At 39.6% G+C, this 17,429-nt stretch overlaps 1 protein-coding gene across 2 annotated transcripts in view; it reads left to right on the top strand.

The window, feature by feature from the left end:
• Positions 1-17,429, top strand: part of PELI1 (pellino E3 ubiquitin protein ligase 1) — a 151,221-nt gene that overhangs the window by 59,744 nt on the left and 74,048 nt on the right. The window contains exon 15 of one of the 2 annotated variants that reach the window (XM_074341220.1): positions 14,119-14,247. The exons of the other annotated variant lie outside the window; for it this stretch is intronic. The gene's annotated coding sequence lies outside the window, so the exon portion shown is untranslated. The remainder of the gene's footprint in view (positions 1-14,118; positions 14,248-17,429) is intronic. 2 annotated transcript variants of the gene reach the window in all.

Raw genomic sequence — 17,429 nt, 5'->3', positions numbered from 1 at the left:
GAAAGAACCAGTCAGGCAGGAGTCAGAGGATCTTAGGTTTGATCTCTGGCTCTATTCCTTTTCATCTGACTAACCCTGGACAAGCCAGGGCACCCATCTGGATCTCACTCCTCAGTACAGAAAGAGTGGGCTCAGTTAGACTCCCTCTAATGTCTTCTCCAGGCCAGGAAGTAGGAGTCACTACTATGGCACACAGTGGTCATTATAATGGAGCCACCATCTCCAGTCGGCCAGAGATGTGGTTTTTCAACCCAAGCTTCCGTGTCTTAAAACGATCACGTTAGCTTTAGTTTCACCTTATCCGCTTCTGTTTGTAATTCCCTCTGGTCATTTCTGTCCTTTCATTTAAAAAATCAGGAGTCTTGCATTAGAGGGGGTGTGGGGAAGTAAGGCCTCCTTCACATCAGCTCCCAGCAGGGGCCACCCAGAGGGAGCAGCTAGAAGTCAGGGGCCCCACTGGTGACTTGCAGTGATGGAATCAAGGGCCCAAGGAAGAGATAAAGGTCTGGGGGTGGGAAGAGGGGAAGGGAAGATATAATGGGGACAATTAAGTAGCTGACAGGAGGCCAGTTCCCTTTGTGGTTCTCAAAGTGTGGTCCCCAGAACAGCCCCACCAGCATCACTGGGAACTTACTAGAAATATAAATTCTCAGATACCCCCTCCAGACCTACTGAATCAGAAACTCTGGGGGTGGGGCCCAAACATCTGTTTGAACAAGCCCTCCAGGTGGGTCTGAAGTTAGTCAAGTTTGAGGGCCACTGAGCAAGCTGAAGGTGACCCCAGGGAGTGAGGAGCCACCCTTTGAGTGATAAAAGAAAGTAGAAAGCGGGGGCTTCATAAACGAAAATTTTCCACTCTAGTTCTTAGTCATCTTCAAAATTTTTCTTTTAGATCTTAGTAGTATAAACATTGCTCATTTTCACAGGGGAGAAAAACAACACAGCAGTCAAATTTGCTGAGTACAAAGTGAAGGGAAGTCTGCACCAAGCTGGCTAATTAAGGCCATGTAAGTAACTAAGGCAGACAGGTCAAGGGCAGTAAATCTCAGACTTGTCTTGGCTGGTTCTGCTATCTTCACCGATCACCTAAAGCAAGCAACCAGCACTCCTTTATTTTTTGCTGTGTAGACACTGTTCATAAAGTATTCCTAATCTATACCAGAAAGATTAAGTTATTTACTCAAGTCCATACGTAGGGAAACTGAATTACCTATTCAGGATTACACCATCACCAACAGGCAAGATCCAAACTCCAAAGTTCTGCCACGAAACTTGCAAAGTATCAAGTTCAACTTCTTCCTCTTTTAATTCTTTCCCTCTTTATGAAACATGGTAATTTAACTTATAACTCTAATTTTTTTCTACTTATGAAGCATTCACAATGTTTGTCCTGAAAACCTAATAAGATAAGAGCAAAATTCAGACTGAACACAAACCCTTGGGTAACAACCCACTTCAGTTAACCCATTTTGCTCCTTAGGCCACTGCCAGGTGTATGAGCTTGAAAAACCCTAGGTTAAAATTGAGTTTCCCTATGATGCTTTTCTCAGAGTTAATTTCCGTCCAGGGACCTATTAATCATAGACTAATTATAGAAGATACTAGACAATAATTACTTTCCAGTAACTCCAGCTCTAGTTCCTCCCTAGGTTACACTATGAAGGTAGACTCCAGTGAACACACACCAAGGATTTTTTTTCCTAACCAAAATTAGCCAAGTTTGTTGTGATTTAAAAAAAATTTTTATTTGAAGTGCAGGTGGCTTACAACATTGTAGTAATTTCAAGTACACAACATAGTGATTAGATATTTTTATAAATTAAACATCATATAAAGTTATTATAAAATATTGGCTATATTCTCTGTGCTGTACATTACATCCTCATTTATTTTATACCTAGTAGTTTATACCTCTTAATCCCATGACCTATCTTGTCCCACCCCTCCCCACTGTTTATTGTGATTTATGTTTTGGATTAAATGATTACACATATGTATTATTCTGGTTTTATATCTCAAATGACCTTGTATCAAGTGTTTTGACTCCCTTGGTAAGATAGGTAGCTAAGATTAACCTAAATGGTTATTGAGTTCCCTCTCACCCCAGGATTTAAATAATAAAAATTAAAAAAAATTTTTTTACGTTGTTATCCCCCTTCTACTGGGCCAGCTAACATATCACATTTACAATAATTTCTCCCCTGTGTTTCTCAAAAGCACATTCTGGCCTAGATCAGATGTTGAATTTCAAGTCCTGTGAAGTCTTGACCATGTAGTTATTTGGAAGCTTACCTCACCTTTCTTCTTCTCATGGGCTTTTTGATCAGATCCTGCTGTAAATTGGTACAGAGGCCTGCCCCAGGCCAGCATGCTCTCTCTCGAAACTCAGATGCAGGCTGACCCAAGACCTAATGAGAAGGTATTCCTGCAGAAGAAAGGAACTGCTCTTGAGTTGTGCACGCTCTTCAGGCTTTGCAACCAAATGTTTTGTAAAGTTCCTTAATTGCCTTTTTTTGAACAAGTGAGAGAGTGAGCCATTAAGCATCCTATTATATTACCAAGTAAGGGCAGATGTAAGGAAAGCCTTTTTTAAGAATTCTTCTTGTTAGTTGTAACACTGAATTAGCCAAATAATTCACATCTAGCGGCAGATGTAATCCTTCTTAAGAAAATTTCTTAGGCATCTCCAGCCTTTCCGAGCACAGACGTACATGATTTTACTCAAACTATTAAGTGATATGCAGTGGAACCTCTATGTTCCATAGTAACCATGTCTTGGTACAAACTGTAGACAAGCTAATCAAATCACATCATAAAAGCAAGCCTGAGCTAGATAATAAGAGCTAATGTTTATTGAGTTTTTTTTTCTTTGGGCCAGGTACAGACTTAAGTGTTTTCCATGTATTCATTTAGACTTCTTAACAACCTGATGACATTTTATAAAGGAGGACAGTGAGACCCAGAAAAGTTAACTTGCCCAAAGTCATACTGCTGGTGAGTGGCCAGGCCAGTTAACAAGAGCCCTAATAAATGGCTTGCAAAGATCTCCCCCTCCCTCACTCTTTTATTCTACTGCCTCCCACCCCCTCTCCTTCCCACACACACCTGCCCCATACATTTTATACTTTGGGGTTAGCCTGGAACTCTGGTTGCCTGCAGATTTTTTGTTTCCCCAAATCCTGTCTTCCCGATAGATAGCCACATCCCTGCCCCTGGCTGGAGTCTCAGAGAAAGTCGGAACATCTGACACGCATTGGTCACGCCTCCTCCCTTTGGGGACTAATTTCACGCTGTGCTTAGTAACGCATGCAAGAGCATTATCTCCTGCTGCAGGCAGCAGCCCTTGGGCTAGAAGTGTATTCTCCACCATGGCTAAAGTTGGGGAGAGCAAAACTTGGGGAAACTGAGACACCCTAACATACAGGAGTAATTTAATTCCTCACATGCTTACATTAAAGATGAGATAAGGACCAGATGAATATATTTGGCTCGTGTTTCAATCTGGTGATTCACCTATCACGCTGCCCACCTCCCTCAAGCCTTTCTCCACCTGAGGTCCTCTTACTGGGGAGTTGCCCAGCGCACACCCAAGCCAAAGCCGACTGACTGGCAGAGCACTAACAGGGCACCAAGCACCGTTTCTGATAAAGGCAGGTGGCTACTGCTCCTTCGTCTCTCCCTTTATCTGAGTGGATCAGAAGTCCGGGTGCCCCACAGGGTACAGGGTGTCTGACCTGTGTGTCCTACCTTGAGGACCCTGTAGTATTAATGAATTACTGTTAGCTTCCAAAGCCTGCAGGATAAAAAAGAAAAGAGCCCATTTGTGAATAGCAAACATACTCTCCTTCTCCACTCCCCACCCCACCAAATACTTGTGTCAAAAGCAACTGGAGGGAGCAATTGTTCCACTCAACATTTGTCCAGCTGAGACCATCTCGGGGTCTGCTTTATCTCTGCCAGCGTCCAAATCCATGGGGAGTTTTAGGATGTGACAATACTAGGGCAGGTTTATCTTTGCCACATGTGACTTGGACCATATCAAGATTATTATCTAAAACTTACTTGAGGGGTGCTTACTATAATACCCAGGAGTTTGGAGATCACTTAGGGAAAACTTTAACTGTAAGAATAAGGACAAAGCTAGGTTCCTGGTATAGCTGAACTGGGGCATAAATAATTTCCCCTTATTCCACAGTCAGCACAGTTCTATGACGCCTGCCAGGTGCTGGGCCCTGAGCACGTAGAGGTGAGTGCCACGGACAGAGGTTCCTTCCCTGGTGAGACTTTCCAGCGGCTTATCCTGGGAGATTCTTGGACATCAACTATTTGCTTTCCAGAGATTCAATGGGAATTATTTAAATTTAACAAATACTCATGACAGCCGGTTCGGGGGCAACTTTTCCAAACATGCTGTAACAAAATTGGCAGTTTTAGCTAAATCACACCCTGTTCTTCAGACACTTGACTTAGAGTTTTCTTTTACTACAGTGGATCTCTGTTCAGAACAGGGAGACTTGTAGGGACCAGCCACTCCAGCTCAATCTTAAAGACAAGTTTTTAGGCTGGACTGCATTTTCTAGAAGAACAAACCCTTTAAATATTTTTATTCAAAGAGGACAGTGATGACAAACTTTCATAGCCAACCTGAATATTTTAGAGGAAGCCTTTCTAGGCTTTTGTATTGGGATAACCAATGGAACTAATAGACTTAGGAAATGCCAGAACTTTTAATAAGGAGAAGGAGAAAAAGAAAATACATTTTCTTAGAGGTTTTCCTCAGACCTAATTAGGCACTGGACACTGCCTCAGATTCTGAGTGGCTTAATATATTGGAAGTTTTATGACTTATCCTTCATGTTATCCAACAACTACCTATTCCATGTTCATTATATATCATGCACTAAGCACTACTTTTTCACTTAAGATCTTCCAAATTTTATAAATTTTATACATTTTTGATGTTGCTATTTCTATTGGTGCCTTAGTTGTGCCTTTAGGTATATTTTTCTGCTACATCACTAGAATTAGTGTTACCAAAAAGTCTCTGTGTATTATACATCCCTTAAATAAGTATACTAATTTTCCGTTTGATCACTGTTCTTATACGTGTTTAAAATAAAAGTTCATCCTTCCATTGTTAACTCTCCCACTTAAAAAAATTCCCAATTATTGAAAACTACATATTTCTTAGGTTCTGTTCTGTATGATTACAACAGCAATAAGTGATTGAAAGGAAAGATATTTTCCTTAAAGTTTTAAGGAAGGCCCTTTTCTATGCAAAATTTCAAAGAAATTTTAATGAAAGTCAGGCAACCCAGCGATTACAAAGAATTCCTCTTCAGTGTCAGATGCCCAAGTTGAAATCTCCAAACCCCACCTCCACCTCTTACTAGTTATGTGACCTTGAATAAGTTACTTAGTTTTCTAGAGCCTGGCTTTCTCATCAACAAAACAGAAATGTCTACACTGTTCTCAAAGTTACTGTGAAGATTGATTAGAATAGTACTTGTATCCTGCTTAATCCTGTACCAGCATATAGGAAGCTCTTAATAAGCAGTTGCTAATAGTATTACCAATGTGTAAGACTGCCAACCATATGACAGGCAGTGCTGGGAGATTTCACATATGCTATCTCATTTAATCTTTCACAATCTTGTGAAGCAAGAAAAAACTCCTTTCGCTTTTGTAAATTAGGAAGGTAAGAGTCAGAGAGATTAAGTGACTTGCTGTACGCAGGGCTAGGCTTTGCAGCCAAGCCTGCCTGACTCCAAAGTCCATTTTCTTCCCCCGTGGAAGAACATTGTCCTTTCCAAGCTTCTCTTGTTGTTCCAAGCGACATGTGGATAGCCATTTTCAAATTTGTATTTTTTTAATGCATAGCTAAAAGAAACCACTGCTTTTCTCTTACATTATCATAAATAACAAATACATCTTCCCACCATATTTAAGTCCTTTATCATTCAAGATAAATATATTTTCCCTAAAGATTGCTTTGGCCATTTGGGAGAAACTCAAGTTCTCTACTTAAGATTTATAAACAGAAGGAGTAAATCACAGATGAAGAGATGTGTGTTTCTTTGATTCCTGGTGCTGGATGTGTACCTATCTTAATCTGAATTTGGATTTTAGTCATTGTGACACATCTTTGTTCATTTCTTCTTTCATCCAACATGTACTTACTGAATGCTGGATGATTTAGTCCTAAGTCCTGCCTTCAAGGAACTAAAGATTTGGTAGGAAAGATAGGATGTACAAAAAGACCTATAATTGCAGACAAGAAGTGATTGGTGCTAGAAGAAGGGTAGAAATAAAATGTTAGGGAATCTCAAGGATCATAGTTTCTTCTCGTTGGGAAAAGAAGAGTCAAAGTGAAGAGTCAAAGTCAACTTTAGGGGAAACGTGACCTCCTCTATTAACTGCTCCATCTAAGTGCAAACTATTCATGAATTTGCTTCAAGATAATACAGAAAAGGGTATGTAGGTAGGGGTGCAGATGAAATAAGACTGGACATGAGTTGATCACAGGGAAGTTGAGTGATGGGAGTACATAGAGCTTTATCCCACTAGTATGCCTTGCTTTCGGATATGTTTGAAATTTTACCTTATAAAAAGTTAAAGTACCCCACAAGATCATTTGCTTATGTAATAAGCTACATACAAAAGGCTACAAAATGTGTAATATAATAGTTTGGGCCTGGATGAGTGACTGGACAGAGAGGGGTTAGTGACTACCAGTGAAATGAACTGAATTCTCCTCCCCAAACTGCTGTTCCTCCTTGCCTCCCCTCCACACACAGAGAATTCTTCCATGTGAAACTATAGATTAGAAAGCCTGAGTGTAGGGTCGTAACAACCCAGGGGTCTCCGAGTAGCTATGCCTGCCTCTGGGGAGGGAGCATGTATTCTGATGAAAACAACAGTCAGTGTTGGTTTTATAGAAAATTGAACTCAGCACAATCAATTAAATTCAGAGGCTTCAGGGTATCTGAATTGAATTATAGAGCAGTGTCCCATCTGTCTCATCACTCATGGAGATCTTCCTTGTTGGCTCAGGGAAGGATATATGTCAATATTTGTAGGTGAGACAAAAGCATTCAACACTGCATTGACTCATGAGTTCCTAGTGGCTCTATCCAACACATACCCCTGAAACGGTCCATAGGTATGTAATGTAGTGATTTCTGTTAATTAAGCAGGGTGTAACAGTGCTATAGGCATGCCTCTAGCCTAACTCAGATGCTCTCAGACATGCCAGGAAAAGGGGGATGGAAAGGGACTAGAGCTCAGCCATCTGGCAGCATTTCCTAAAACCGGACAGATACATGAAGTACTGCACTGGGGGAGGTGCTAGATACACTTTCTTACTCTTTTGAGGATGATAGAGTATACTTCTAGATATTCTGCCTGGATATTTTTACAAAAATCAGAATATTTTGAAGAGGCATTGCCACCCTGACTCCAAACCCCAAATTAAAATTACAGATGGTAAAATTAGAGAGTGTCACATGCTACTTTAATTCTGTGCTGCTGTGCTTTAGTGGCTTCTCATTTAAGAGTACATAATTATTTTCAAATCATCATATATCATTTCATGGTTAAATTAGATTATCAGCTAGAACTTCCAGGGAGATTGGAATTCTACATGCAAACTAGATTCTGATGACTATTTATGCTCCTTTTGGATAGTTTTGTTTCCTGAACCTTCAGAGCGTCTGTTTCACAGGTGACCACCATAGGGCACTGGGAAATATTTCGGTGGAAGAGATCAGTGCTGTTTCACATGGCGTGTTTACAAGAGACGTAGTTTGTCCATATCAGAAACTTACCTAGTATTCAGGACGGGTATAGGTTTCTGAGAACATCAAAATATTTCTTTAAGGAAGTGTAATTTACCTAACTTCTTATTTCTTAATTATACCCAGGCATGCGTGCGTGTGTGTATGTGTGTTTTCTACACCTTACGTCAATAAAAGAGAAAGAAGCACTTTAAAGAGTCTGTGCCTTTATGTGCCTTTATTCACTGTGAGACAGAATGACTTGGAAACTCCCTGGATATACTGTGATCAACTGCTCTACTTTCAGTTTTGACAGCTTTAATGCTTCTAAGCCACCAGGCTCCTGGTATTCTTCCTCTTCTTTCTGAAGAGAAACAGTGATTTTGTTTACACGTGTAGTCAGTCTGATACTTATCTAAATTTGTTTCAACCAGCCCTGCTTGATCTCTGTAGTGTCAAATGATAAAATCTATCCTTTTTCAAAATGCCAAACATCTTTCAGATCCCAGGTCAGAGGTCACTCCCCTGGGGGAAATCAGAAGACTTTAAAGCAGTTGAAAGCCTGGATTTCCTCACAGAAATCAGCCACATAGGATAATCTTACAGCCCTCACATTCTCCTAATTTCCACCAGCTGTGTGATTATTTAATTGGTTTTCATTTATTCCATGAGACAGTATAAGCTCCATGAGGGTAGGGCCCTAGTCAGTTTTGATCATCATATTCTCAGTGCCTGAAACAAGAAAGGTGCTCAAGAAATATTTGTTGAATTAATGAATGTAAAAATATATAAAACATGTGCATGAATAAATGAGTGAACTAAAGAATTTGCTGAAAGGGCCTTTATCATTAACACTCTGGAACTGTACTGTCCAATAAAATAGCCATTACACATATGTGGCTTGTTAAATTTAGCCTTAAATTAATTAAAATTAATAAAATTTAAAATCCAATTTCTCAATTGCCTTAGCCACGTTTCCAATACTTAATATTCACACATGGCTATTGGCTACCATATTTGACAGTGCAGATTATAGAGCGTTTCCATCATTGTAGAAAGTTCTATTGGACAGTCCAGCTCAAGTAATTCTAAAATTCTAGCCCAAGGAGAATATTATTTTTCCAGGCTCAATCAGCTCATTATTTCTGCTGCTATTGTTAATATTAGCTATGTGATTTAAACCCCTTTCCTATAAAACTATTCTCTACTCAATGTTAAGTATAAGCTGAATATTTCACCTCTTTTTCTTCTAAAACATTGACAAATCATTTGGCTGCTTTGATTAATGAGGATCCAAGGGCTTATAGTTCTATACACTTCCCTGAGTGCTCAAAAGAATCTTTGAAATTGAGAAAATCCACTGTTCTAAAAGTGTGTTTATTACACAGGCCAGGCCTCTGTGTACTATGCTTAGAATAAAAATGGGAAAGATATAATGTATTTTAGGAGTCATCATTAGTGTGTGAGGAATCTGGGTTTGTATTAATTTACTCAATTGTGTTAAATGCATGGTTGCACACATTCTGAAATTCTAATTATCTGTTAAACTGGTATAGTTTTCCAAATAAATAATATTCTATACATTTACTGAGATCTTTTTATTTCAGCACTTAAGTATTTTAAAGAATCTGAGACTCTAGTTACAACCATCTAATTCTGTACTGTATAAGCAAGTATTTTTCTTTTGAGAGCAGAGATTGGAAAGTTGCCAGGGGTTAGGAGAACAAAACTATAACATTTATACTTATTTAAAAGTAATGATTTGACTCAAATACCTATATAAGCATAAGCATCTGTAGTGATGTAAGTGTTAGAGAGGATAAGAGAATGGTAAGGATGATATGGTTCTCAGATTCAGGTACATAAACCAGGAAACCAAGCACACCAGGAGAAGTTTGCAAATACAAATCCCTAGGAGGCTTTGCTTCTTGTGATAAACGGCAAGGTTCTATGCCTCCTTGTAGCAAGCTAGACTCTAAAAATTCTATTTTTGTCCATATCTTTATATAAAAAAAAAAGATTCTCTCTAGTTAATATTATGGTTACCTTAACTGCACCCACATGTTTTAAATTACATACCACAAACTTTTGTCAATCTGTATCATACACTACCGAAACCAGCTTTTGGACCAAATGCATTTTACAGAACCATCACTTTCATGTCCCAGGTTTCAGTGACCATTAATAAAAGTGATGACTACCAGCGCTGTTTTTGACAGGTAGCCACCTCAATGCCAAACATGCTTGTTGACATCACTAAAACATTATCATTTATCATATTCTAGTACCTTCAACTTTTCATACCACAGGTGTTCCAAACCATAGGAAATCAAATATTTCCCTAATAGCATACCTTAAAACGTCAAGCCCTACAAACTGAAAGTACACAATTAACCCTTTTTCAAGTGCATCTGCAGGGATTGCACCTGCTTCTACTTACTAGCATTGTTAGAGTTTCTGCTTCACTCTTTCAGTACTTAGTCAGCCCTTATATCTCAGGATTTTTTGTCTAAAAAACGCATGTCACATTTGGCAAAGGTGAAATTTCATGGTTTCACCACTTGGCTTTTGAGCAATTCAGATTTCGCTTCTTAGAAGGTAAACATAGGGGTTGTCAGAATGTCACACAGCATAAGGAATGGGTGGAGCCATGAGGGACCAAATGAGTAGAAAATAGAACTGGGAAGGTCCACGCCCCACATCTCTGCTGATTTCCATGTGGAAATCCAAGACCAACCAATCTCTTTGAAATCTGTGCTCCTAGAGACCATTACTTTGCAAGTGTTGGAAGCTCAAATGCCTTTTAGGTCAAGGCACGTAACATCAATGAGTGAAGTAAGGCTGACAGAAAATAGAGATGAGTGGAAACTGTAAAACCCATCTGAAAACATGTAAATTTTTGGAAAATGTTTAAAAGACTGAAGAAGCCCATTGAGAGCAATCTGTGGAGTTACAGATTTGGAGTTTCTGCTATAGGGAACAGCTTGAGCTTGGGGCAGGGGGAAGAGGGTTACTGGCTGGAATAAACTGACAAACTTTGCGTTCCAGTAAAAGTCATGAGTCCATGTGAAGCAAGTTTTTCAAGTTTTAGGTTGTAAAATGAGATCTATTTAATGAACGAACTTTAACCTTTCTTCAACTTTTTTCCATCCCCCTCCCTAAATACCTCACTTTTCTGTTGGCTTGATCAAGGCTGCTTTGCCCAACGTTGCTGCATACTGAGTTCTTTCCGACCACTGACATTATAGTCCAGACCATGGAGGGCAAGTTTATAACTTGTCCAAATTTTGTGTGAAACGATAACAGGAGTTCTGAGATCCTTTGTCAGTTTTGAAGGTGCTGTGTTTCGAAGATGACCTTCCTGTGGGTGGTATTCCCACTCTTAATGGAAACAGAATAACTAAAATGGGCTTACATTATGCCACTCTCAACTAGTACTGTCTAAATCTTGTGCAATTTGGGGCAAATAAATAACCTCTCTAATTTCCTCATCTTTTACTGTGAAGGAAGATGATAGCTAGCTTATAGAGTTGTTATTAGCATCACATGTGTTGATGCATACAAGAGGTCATCTAGTAAGTACTCAATAAATAATATCTGTTTTGTTATTATACTTCCCACATCATTTACTAATTATCCTGAATATTGATGATACAATGACAATGACATTGAGAAATTTGGTCAGAGTGCTTAGCTAGAAGCATGCAACTTAAAAGGAAGTGGATTACAAAGAGGGGGAAATGACATTGAGCATTTAGTGGATGTTTGCAGTGTGTCAGATAAGTGCTGTGATAAGTGCTCTCCTTACATGTGTTGTCTCTTACTTTTCACATCTCCATGAGTTATGAGCTCTTAGTAACTGCACTTTGAAAATGACTTACATGATGGTTTGTACTATACAAACCTGGGTAAACTAGACCTAAGTTCCCCAGAATCCTCTTCCCTGTATGTTTCTGAGTTTGATTTGGCCAAAAGTGGAATTTGCATGAGATTTGGAAGGCAGAATAAAGCAGCAGCCATTACTCTCCGAAGGTCCTCATGGTTAGATGCAGCAATGGGCATACATGGCGGTGCCAGTAGGTTCCAGCAGTTTGCTCTCCTCTAGTCCACATCCTGCTCTTTGTGAGGACCTCTGGCCCTCCCAGTCAGGCTCAACATCACCAGATGCTTGGATGCCAACCTTTTGAGGCAACAGCTCCCCACAGAGTTCTCCACCAGCTTGTCTACTCACAGGCATGTTCAGGCAGTCGGATATGTCTGCCTTCTCAGATGGACTGATGGGTGACCCCTCTGATCTTCCAACTCCCCCTTCAGACCTTTACTTCCCCAGTGCCTCCCACACTAGGAGTTCTGCTTCCCTAATTGAACCTTGACTGATGCAAAGTAGTGGCGACAAGGCGAGATGAAGTAGCTTACCCAGGGTCACTTAGTGCACAGTGGAGCTGGAATGGGAAGCCTTGATCTGCTTCCAGAGCCCGTGTTCTTCATAACCACAGTGCAGCATTGCCTTGAAGAGGGGGACAAGGAAGAAGGAGGTAGTGAAGTAAGCCAAGACGCGAGGCTTGAGGGTTATATCTAAGGAGGGAGGGAACGTTGAGAACTAGGTGGGGAGAAGAGAAAAGTGAGGAGGAATCAAAGATAAAGGGGGATGGGATAGCAGCATTCCCAGCTCTACTTGCTCTGCCAGTACTTCCTTTTTAGCACAAAGGGGGAATTTTAAGCACAGCTAATACATGCCAGAGGACTGCTGAGCTCAATTGTTTTTTAAATTTAATTATTTTTTAATTTGTATGTATATTTTATTGAAGTATATAGTCAGTTTACAATGTTGTGTCAATTTTTGGTGCACAACATAATGCTTCAGTCATACATGAATATACGTATATTCATTTTCATATTCTTTTTCACCATAAGTTACTGCAAGATATTGAATATAGTTCCCTGTGCTATACAGTATGAATTTGTTGTGTATCTGGTGCTCAATTGTTGAGGAAGCAAATGCCCTTTCAGTTTTACCCTTCTGTTAGAAATTGAATCCAAAGTTTTAGAAAAGGGTTTTTTTTTTTTTTTTTTGGTTTGGTTTTTTTTTAACAGAGGACCTGATAATTTCTTAAATTCTTCACTCTTTTTTTTTAGCCTTTGTTAATCAATTTTTACAACCTTTCTTAAGTCGCTGGTAAATATCAACTTCTAAGCCAACAGCTGTTATTACAGACTTTGTCCATGAGTTGAGACATCAGATATTTTTATGCAACAGAACAATGACTAATAATTTAATTTGGGAGCATCATGTTCAGCTAGGGTAATTATCAATTTAACTATGTGATACTCAGCATGAGGGATGCAGCAAACTTTGCACATAATTCCAGAATAGAGGTGTGAAATACCATTTTCCCATGTGACTACTTGGTTTCCCCTAGATATTTACTATGTATAATATTATACCTGCCAAGGAGGCATAGAAATTAATTAAAAATCTTACTGGGTTTTCTTTTCCACTTTGAGGCAGCTAAGACTCTAAGGCACAGAAAGCCCTCTTCAAATGTCCTGATGTGCAAACAGGTGAGAGGACGTTGTGCTTGACTCTAAGGACAAATCGTGTCATCCCTGCCATCATCCCGGGTGACTGCCCATGCACTGCTCCTGACTTGCATTTTAAGCGTTGGTTAGTATGCCTGTGGCAAGACTATGCCAGGAAAACAGGTTTTACGATAATCTTGCCCCACACTGTTCTTTCTCTTCTTTCACCTTGTCCTTCCTCCAAGCTCCATGATGCCGCAGTCAAGGGGCCAGGCTGCAAATGGATGAGGGGACACCTCACTTGCTGTAACAACCGATTGCTCTCTTCCTATCCCCAGATGAGGCTGAGAGAGGCAGGAGCAACTCATTGTATTGTTTAAAATGTATTGTTTTGCTTTTCTTATGAGTCCTATAAATCTATTGTAATCTAGCCATAGTAGGAGAATGCTAATATCTCACTTTGTTGTAAATTCAAATCTATTTCAGACATCTAATAAAAATTACCATAAAAATGTGGGAAAAAATACAGTTGTTTTAAAAGACTACCTTGCTTCTGGATTCATCTCACTAGATTTTGGTGAGTTCTGCCTCTTAAGAGGTTATCTCGGAATAGAGAAGATGGCGGAGTAGAACAACACTGGAATTTGACACAACATTGTAAAATGACTATAAATCAATAAAAAATGTTAAAAAAAATAAAGATTATCTCAGAAAGGTATCAGAAGGCAAATTTTTGATTTATTATTATTTATGTATATATTTATAATGATAATCAGTATGGTTGTGAATTATCTTATAATTATATATCATTGTATCATAACAGATAATTGCTCACAATTTACTATCACTGTGAAAAGAAGGGGAAATGTTAGTCCCTTGGAGTTTCTGGAACGGGGCCTGGAAAACCGCCTTCAGCCCCTCAAGCCCCACCCCTCAGCAGCTGTCACCACAGGTAACTGGGCAGCGGAGCCCTAACCTTCAGCCTTTGTTCTGTACTTCTTTGTATATCCCAGCTTGCACTACTTTTCCCTGCCAGTTCTGAGCCCTCCCACATTCTGGCCTCCTGGGTTTTCCTTCTGTCTGTAGTCTCAGGCATGACTGCTTACTACCTCCCTGGTGCTGACCTCTGCCTCTCCCTTGTTCACAATCTGGTTACCTGGTGAGACCATGGGCTCCCACTCCTCAGCACAGACCCTCCCAAGCTGCCACTTCCTAGTTTACCCAGCACCAAAGAGGAACTGAACACAAAGGCAGAAAGCTGAGAGACATGGTGTTCCCTAAGTAAGCCTCAATTCCGGGGACAGCCATTAACAACTTATTCTCCAGTCCCTGCTTTGTCACTCTGGGTGACAGTATGGCCATCATGTTATCAATGTTATGCTTGCACTAAGAGTTCCTCCATGTGGCTGTGGGCTCTTTACCTGAACTCTGAAACGCATGGCAGGGCAGCTGGAGAATGTGGACGGGAAACCTGAACAGGGATGTAAAACAGAGAAACGAACATTCAGAGATCAAGTATTTGCCTTGCCTGGGTTTATACACAGGTAAGGCACTCCTGTACCTTGGAGGCAGCACCCAATAAAGACCCAGTTTACTACCTTGTTAATGGCTTCACTTGGGACCTTTTTTACTCGATTCAACTTGTACTCTGCTTCCATACTTGGTCTTGATCAACTGAAATTCTGAGTTTTTGACTCATCTCCTCAATAGTTTGAGTTGTACCCCTTGGGTTAGGGTTAGATACTAATCTTCTCTTACAGGCTTTGATTTACCTTCTTGGGAACACTTCAAACATGCTCTGTGGGACATATGTGCTACTTAGACCAGCCCCAGCCACAATCCCTACTGCCACTCCTATATGGGACTCCAGCCCCCAGCACAACCCGGTTTGTTCCAATCCCCAAGAAAGGGATTTGAACAATTGTAGAGTAAGTATAGTGAGGAAGAGAGGAAAGGGTTACTAACATTTTTGAGTACTTATATAAGCTTAGTGTTCTTCTGGACATTTTGTTCATAGTATCACCTTTAATTTTCAGGATTCATTAGAATGTAAATTCCTGAAGTCAGAGATTTTTGCTGTTGTTATCTCCAGTGCCCAGAACAGTGCCAGACATACAGAAAATGCTCAGAAAATATTGGTTGAGCATCTCTATCACCAAGATCTTGGTTTCTAAATGCCATTCCCCAATAAAAGGAACCAGGGCTCTTTGGAGAGATGGCTGATTCTAGGATGGGGCGGAGAAAATTTAAGATGAGCCCAAAGCATGTTATAGTCCTAGAAAGGCGTGCTCCAAAAAACGAAGTATATGGACATATCAAAGGGACACAGGAACCATTATGAAAGGGCTCCCCATAGCCAAAGCTAGAACAATTTGAATAGCAAAATAAATAACATAGCATTAGATTATTACCTAAAATATAAAATATACATAAGACCATATGAATGAATGAAGCTTTCCCCAGTAACTGTAAGATTGTTTACTATGTCTACGAGTCTTTCTGTTTAGTAGATGAGTTCATAGTGTCTTTTTTTCTTTTTTTTTTAAAGATTCCACATATGAGTGATATCGTATGTTATTTTTCTTCCTCTTTCTGGCTTACTTCATTTAGAATGACGATCTCTAGGTCCATCCATATTGATGCAAATGGCATTATTTTATTCTTTTTATGGCTGAGTAGTATTCCATTGTATAAATATACCACAACTTCTTTATCCAGTTATCTGTTGATGGTGTCCTAAGGTTTCAATTGTAACATATTAATTAAGGGACTACTATGTGTAGGCATATATGTTCATTACTATAGTCCCATAAGTATTATTATCATTCATTTTTACAAATGAGGAGACTGAGAGTCAGTGAAGTTAAATGACCATATTTGACCATATAACCATAAATGACCACTTGACCATATAACTGGTAAGCAGGAAAGCCAAAATTTAAACTTATTCTGATTCTTATGCCTTTATTTTCCCCACTGGGCCATGCTACCTCACAGAAAAAACTGAAAGTCATGTAGATACAGTTTTCCATGCACAAAGCACTCTGAAAACAGGTAAAGCTAAAATTATGCCACCAATTTTGTTTCAGATTCTAGATGTGTGCTGTGCTCTGTCTCTTGCCTGATGATTTACTTTCTGTACTTGCCTGACAGAGAAGGTAACAGATGCAGAGTGTGAAAGCAGAAGGAAAACAAAATGTGTCCTGATGCCAAAGTCAAAATTAACTCTACCAAGAGAGAAAAGTTGAAGAAGGCAATTTTCTTTGTGATAGAGCTCAGTTTAGATCCCCCATGCTTCTATGACATTTTACAAATCATAGAAGATACTAGGACTCTACCTTAGGTTTGTGTTTTTTTTTTTTCAATTGTTTCTTTAATGGAAAGGGTTGCAAAATTTTAATGAATAGATTGTCTAATGTTTCTTATTTGCTTACATGCCTTTCTTTCACTACTATGTTCTATGATCCATGGAGACCTCTATGTCTTATTCATCTGTTTATCCCCAGTGCCTGACAAAAGTAGGGACCCAAAAAATAATGATTGGGTGAAGGAACAAATGAAGGAAGGAACAGGGAAATTGGTATCTAATGAACAGTGATACAAAGGTGATTGGGTCTCCAAGGATGAGGCCTTTTCTCTCCCAACTAGAGAATTCTTTCCAGTCATCTATCAGTTCTCTTGATAGGACAGGAACCTCTTTCCTCAAGTCTACAGGGTGCTTAAAAGGCTGATTCAAATTCAGCTAACACCCACTGAGAACCTGCTATGTGTCAGTACAGTGTCTTACGTAAAACATCTAATAACCCTGTAGCTATTTTTATCCCCATTTTTCAGATGAGAATGCTTAGGCTCAAAGAAGTTAAAGGTTTTGCCCGGGGTCACACAGCTAATAAGGGGGAGGGTTGGAAACGGAACCTGGTGTCAGTGAAAGATCAACACACTTGCCACTCCCTCACTGCAGCTTCCCCCAGTGCACCAACCCGATGTCCACCCTCCACCATATTCCGGTAGAATTTATGGCACACTTCTTTCACAGCTTAACATTCCTGAAATGGGGATGCATTTTGTAAATGATAGTCTCTTAAATTACTTGAGATGTGGTGATAGTTTCTTAAAAAATATTAAATTCACCAT

The sequence above is a fragment of the Camelus bactrianus genome, chromosome 15 (assembly GCF_048773025.1).
Source record: "Camelus bactrianus isolate YW-2024 breed Bactrian camel chromosome 15, ASM4877302v1, whole genome shotgun sequence".
NCBI classification, from domain to species: Eukaryota; Metazoa; Chordata; class Mammalia; order Artiodactyla; family Camelidae; genus Camelus; species Camelus bactrianus.
Note: the sequence above shows the minus strand (reverse complement) of the source record. Positions and strands in the feature narration are given on the sequence as shown.